This window comes from Amblyomma mixtum, chromosome 3 (assembly GCF_055824585.1).
Source record: "Amblyomma mixtum isolate Tamu chromosome 3, ASM5582458v1, whole genome shotgun sequence".
NCBI lineage: Eukaryota > Metazoa > Arthropoda > Arachnida > Ixodida > Ixodidae > Amblyomma > Amblyomma mixtum.
The window spans coordinates 23,789,494-23,795,493 of NC_143014.1; the positions used below are offsets into that span (position 1 = coordinate 23,789,494).

Consider the following 6,000-nt stretch of genomic DNA (forward strand, 5'->3'; position numbering starts at 1 on the left):
CCGATGTTTTAAGAAACTCACACTTGTCGTTAAGTGTGATTCCTGCAGCCTTGAGCTTCATGAGGACCTCTTCCAGATTCTCGTCGTATTCTGGGAGATCTGCTTCAGTGATCAAGATGTCATTCATATGACACTGCATTCCCGATATCCCCTCCAGCACTTGGCTCATACTTCTGACGTCTTGAAGGGGGTTATCAATGTTGTGAGCTGCTGCGAGTTTTGAGCCAGGTTCACCTGCCAGTATCTGGCTTTCGCATCTAGCTTTGAAATAAAACTTTGCACCCGAAAGGCGCCCCAGAGTTTCATCCACAGATGGAGGATAAGTTTGTCCCTCTTGATGTTCTCGTTCAGACTTGTCACGTCCACACAAATTCGGACCCCACTTGGCTCGGGGATCACCACCATGGCTGAAAACCAGGAAGTTGGCTCTTCAACTTTCCTTATAATAACATCTTCCTCCATTTCTTTCAACTCTTTTTCGACCTTGTCCAGGACAGCCAAGGGCACTCTGCAGGACATATTCACCGACACCGGGCTTGCACCTGACTTCATTTCCCCCAGACCACTGAACAGCTCCGGGAACTTCTTGTACCTTGCTCCAGGCTCTTGCGTTACGAGCAGCAAAAACTGCACTAGGGGTAGAGACACCAAATTTGTCGTTCGCGCGTTCTTAGTTTCAAACGTTTCTTATGGCTCCAGGAAGCATGATACACACCCAAAGATTCATATATTCACAGTGAATAATTTATTATAGCATTTTTAGGTGAACGATTTTCGGTTTCGGTTTCAGAACGCCGAGTTGTACAGTGACGTCACAGAGGGGGAAGATCAACTGCTTCGCTTGGTCACGTGGGCCCACAAAAGTTGTGACGCACCTACTGCTGCATCGTCTGCTTTCCCACACATGTGCTGACCAGCGCATGAAAACAAACTACTGCACGTCTAGTCCCAGCAGCTCGGATTCTGACAGATCTGATTCCAATGAGTGAGGACATCGACTTTTTTTTTTGTTCGCACGCTAATATCGCCTTCGCGGATTCGCGTGAGGATGCGAAACACTTTGCAAAATGCCAGTAAGCATCGCTGCGCCGCTCTACCGAAGCTGCGCCCACAACCGGTGTCACACTTCGCTGCCGTGCAGCAGTACCTGAGCGCTGCTTGGGATGGTGTACAAATATCACAATAAAAGACGAGATCGCCTTGTTATCAGAACTGCCAGCTATACTCGAGCAGCGACAAAGCATGTCTGCTTATGTTGGGAGCTTTCGGCAACGGCACCGCTCGCGGGCGCTCCGGGCGACGAGCTCTGCTGCTGCCTGGCTGCCGTGGTCGTCGCTAGGCCTATAGCCTGTTTAGCAAGCGGCCGGCGCTTCGGAAGTCGTCTGCGCTATAATAAAAGGCATACTTTTCACAAATAGCTGTAGTGTTAACAGAATCATCTCACAATAAAATAATAGTATGGTCAATCTCCTCGACGCCTTCGGCAGCGGAGCTAGCGGGCGCCAGGCGAGTCGGACCCCAACGTCGCGCCAGCGGCAGCTGCTAGGCGCGGTTGTGAGAAAATTGCTCATATCACAGTTGTTACCTCTACCAGCAGCTCAGTATTGGTCAGCGATCCTCAAAAATGACACTTTTTTCACATTTCTTGTCCCATGGTTTATTATTTACGTCAAGAACACTCTTTAGCTCGCTTTTATGACGTCGGCAGACGGTATCCAGGCTGACCTACCGGCCGGCAGACTCGGCGTACTTCACATCCGCACAAGAAAATACAAAACAGCCATGCTACCAGAAAGGATGCTTTCTAGATTCGAGATACGACAGCATGACTGTGCTAAAAGTGGATCTTTCGGCAGCGACACTGCCTGCGGCAACGCCGGCCGACGACCTGCGCGCTGGTCCCAGACTGCCCTAGTCGTCGCTATGCCTAGCTGCTTTCGCATATCGACTCCGCAGCTGAGGGCGCTTCGGGACTGGCCAGCGCTCAGAAACGTGCTCCGCTCGGCACCCCTTTACTGTGAACTCGTCCCATAATAAAAGATATGTTCGATTTCCACGACGTTTTCAGCAACAGAGCTAGCAGACGGCAGGCGATCCGCACCAGGTAGCAGCAGCACAAAACCGCTGATGAAATTTGCTTGCATCGCAGTCATCACTTCTACCAGGAACTCGGTATTTGCCAACGATCGTCAGAAACGATGCATTTTTGATATTCATATATCCCAGGGTTTGCTATGAACGTGAACAAACAATACTATCGCGTTCTTCAGATGCCGGCGTTCGGCACGAAGACTGGCGCAGATCGCCCGGCTCCAAGGAGTGCGCCCTATGTCATCATGACGTTGCCGCTTCCCGTCGTTGTTGCCGCGAGCGGCCTGCCGTTGACATCTAGCAGGCCGGACGCAGGCAGCGAGCTGCAATCGGACGTTGCGACGCTGTTCGCAACGGCGCGCCGCAAACCGAGCGAGTGGAGGTTAGCAGCAAACGCGGCTAGCTGGTGCGTCGACTGCGCTCACGCGGCTGTGCCCCGCTCATCGTACGTCACTGTATTTTGGTATGACGTCACTAAAACTTTAATTTTTCTGCACCCCTTGTGACGTCATGGTTGATGGCGCTAGCGATGGGTCTAGATTGTGAGAGTGAGCATTTAAGTAATCTTTGGAACCAAATTAAAATATTTTTTAAACGTTTGTTGCGTCCAACACCTGGCCTTGAGTGCCCTTGCATACATAGGAATCCCATAGCAGGCTTTTTATAGCTTCAAAATTTGGTGTCTCCACCCCTTTAAGCTCCACACTTGCCAGTCGACCTAGCAGGGGCTCTTCCAGACCCTTGACCATATATATATCGTCTTTGATGACGTTCCTTCCACAGCCAAGCGTAGCTTCTAACTTTCCCAACACCTTTTGGTGGCTGTCCGCTGGACCCCTAGTTTCAATTTAGAAGGTCTAACGACAGTTAATAAGTGATCTGCAACTCTTGGTGGCACAGCATTGACATCTGCTCCCGTGTCTGTCTCAAAGCTTACCGGGTTTCTAATGACGTGCAGCTCCTTTCTCCATGCTGATGCCTTTTTGCCTACCTTGAGAGCACCTAGTGCCCGTGTCTCACCTTCTGCCTCCTCACGGTCTCTGACTTCTCGTAACGATTTCCGACGGCACACCTTCTGCCAATGGCATTTCTTACCTCAGGAGTGGCACTTGGCCGAGGATGCTGGACAGCTGCCTTTTTCATGGAGTCTGGCATGCCGCACTTCCCACATGTTGGTGTCGACTTTTGCCGTCCCTCCACCTCTTATGGCGCATCGTCGCCGCTGCAGCGTCTCTGGCTCGATGGATTCCGCAAGACGTCGACCGACAGCCTCCGCTCGACTTTCGGAACGCACAACTGCCTGTTGCCGCCGTATAACTTCCCGATGCCTTGCTTTCAGTACCACTGTCTCCAAGGTGAGCTCCGGATTGCTCCTCAGAGTCTCGAACAACTTAGCACCCAACAGGCCAACCACTAAGACGGCCGCGCACCAGTTCCTCCTTTAAAGCTCCACATCCACAGTTCGCCACCAGTCGGTAGCCGGCCGTCACGAACACCTCCACCATCTCACCAGCTTCTTGCTTGCGTTGTTGAAACTTCGCACGCTCGTAGGTGATGTTTCTTCTCCCACTAAAGTGGTTCTTGAACACTTCGATCACCTTGTCGAAGTTTGTCTTCTCCGCCTGCGACAACGCAGACGCTGCAAGAATGTCCTCGGCGTCTCCTCCCAGGCAGTAGATTAAAGCGTCCACTTGAGCTTCCCCGTGTTCCTTGATCAGCCGCGAGAGTCGCCTGCGACCAGGCAGTCCACTCTTCTGCACGCTGGAAGTCGAACTGCGTAGGAGGCGCGAAACCGAAGCTGGTTGTTCTTCTCCCCCTCCATGTTGCTCTCCTGTCGCCATCTTATCAATTCGGTCGTTTCAGCGACGGCGACGGCGCCACGCGGCCTCTTCCTGAAACAGAGAGCCGGTGATCGCTCTGAACGGCGCATGCGATCGCAATGGTTTGGAGCGTGAAGATGTGCGTCAAAAATGAGAATATAGTGCTGTTCTACGCTGTGCGAACATTAAAAAAAAAAGCAGACATATTGCTTCTGCCAACAAGTAGAGAGTGCAAAAAGAAGTGAATAAGTGCGTTCGGCAGGCTGACAAGGCGCTTCAGCCGCATGACCAGTGTATTCCTCAGCGACGTACTTTGTTGACGCCACGGCACCGCGTCGCCACTGCATTCTTGTTTAGGGCTGCATGAAAGCAGTGCACTGCTTAAACGCTGAGCTGATGGGAAGTATGTTGGTGATATTTTTAGGCGGACGTTTGCAGCAGACGAGGATTTTTCATCAAACTTCAGTCCATTCAAGTCTAGATTAAACACGGCGTTCTGGCCTCAACGGGATTGCGAAATGGCGATATGAACTGCAAGTATTTCACAATGTTTTCTTAGTTTTTCGGTTATAATGCGCGAAGTGGCTGAATAATCGCAAAAGTTTCTTGACAACGGTCGTCTGCTCACTCAATCACAACGCTTTTTTTATTCCTGTTGTCGAAAACACATTTGAGCGCAAGAATCGGCTATTCCATCTTGACAGTGAAAGCGCTCAAAAGGACAAGGTCGACAGAAAAGGAAAGACATACAGGAAAGACATTCCATTAAGCTGTAACGGCCGTCTGGCTGCCGCTTTGAACAAAAGTATACATTGCATTTGCTATTACTGTATATGTGAAGAAAGCACGCTGCAGATAAACTATAGTCGGATACAACTCAACCGAGAAGCTCCGCGCACATTCAGGACCGCTGAACAGACGAAATTGTAGGCTCAAGGCTGGGACTCCGGAACGTTTTTGGGAGGGGGGGGGGGCAAGTATTGTCTTTGCTTCATCATCATCATCATCATCAGCCGGACTAGACCCACTGCAGGACAAAGGCCGCTCCCATATTCCTCCAATTAGCCCGGTCCTGCTCTAGCTGCATCCATCTGACTCCTGCAAACTTCTAATTATTAGTGTTGTAATTAATTGTAGCCGTTTCAGTTTTACATAATTGCATCCTCGCTTATTCTACATTGGTATATACGCTTTAAAAATGGTTGGCACGATGAAGTTGTTGATCTTCTTTTAAGACCCAGATATCATCCGAGGCAACGACATTGTAAATCCGCAGTTATTAAAAATACACTCAAGGGATGAGAGACGTGTAAGTAGATCACGTTACCTTTCGCCACCGCCATGCGAGATCAACGCGGCTGCAGTGGACGCAGGAGTATTATTCCGAGCAACGGACAATTCGCTTGGCCGGCTGCCGCCCAGAGCCGTCTCGGGAATCGTGTCCAGACAGAGCCACTTGCCACGTGTGGTCGTGTGCGTGCGTGCGTGTGTGCAAACGCTTGTGAGCGCACGGCGCTCGGGGCGAGAGTGTTCGCCCCGGGCCGGATGGATCCGGATCACGGTGCCACCGGGTCTGAGTCAGCGACGCTTACCATGAACATGACCGCTGGTTCGACACGTGCGCGTCTTCGGAACCTTAATACTTTCCCTCTGAAGGATGCTCTCGCCGCTAGGTCGCCGTCGAGACACCTGCTGTGTGGGCGTGTCAGATTTCTCTCTGGGGCCAGCTTCTCTTGCCGTTCGTAGGAGATGTAGTATTAAACATTGTTCTTGTTACACGATGCCATCGTCCTTTGCCGGAACCTGCCGATGCTCTCTGCGGGACACCGGACCGCCAGGTCAACGCTACCCTTGGGGCTATAGCGTGCGACAGCGGTGGGATGTCGCAGGCGAGCCCCATGTAACAACCGGTATAAGTCTACGTTTGGTACGTCTATATGTGCTTAGACCGAAGCGGCCCCCCCCCCCCCCCCCCCCCCCCCCCGGCTCCGGAGTCCCTGGCTCAAGGATGTTGATGCATCTGGCTTGTTTGATACAGGAAAACATTAAAAAGCTGATTTTGTTCACAGCTGCAATTGGTAAGTGAAGT

General features: G+C 51.4%; 1 protein-coding gene across 1 annotated transcript in view; it reads right to left on the bottom strand.

Moving 5' to 3' along the window:
• LOC149349438 (N-acetylneuraminate (7)9-O-acetyltransferase) overlaps positions 1 to 3,888 on the bottom strand; it is a 57,140-nt gene extending 53,252 nt beyond the window's left edge. The window contains exon 1 of the mRNA XM_089578385.1: positions 3,187 to 3,888. The gene's annotated coding sequence lies outside the window, so the exon portion shown is untranslated. The remainder of the gene's footprint in view (positions 1 to 3,186) is intronic.
• Positions 3,889 to 6,000: the final 2,112 nt, after the last annotated feature.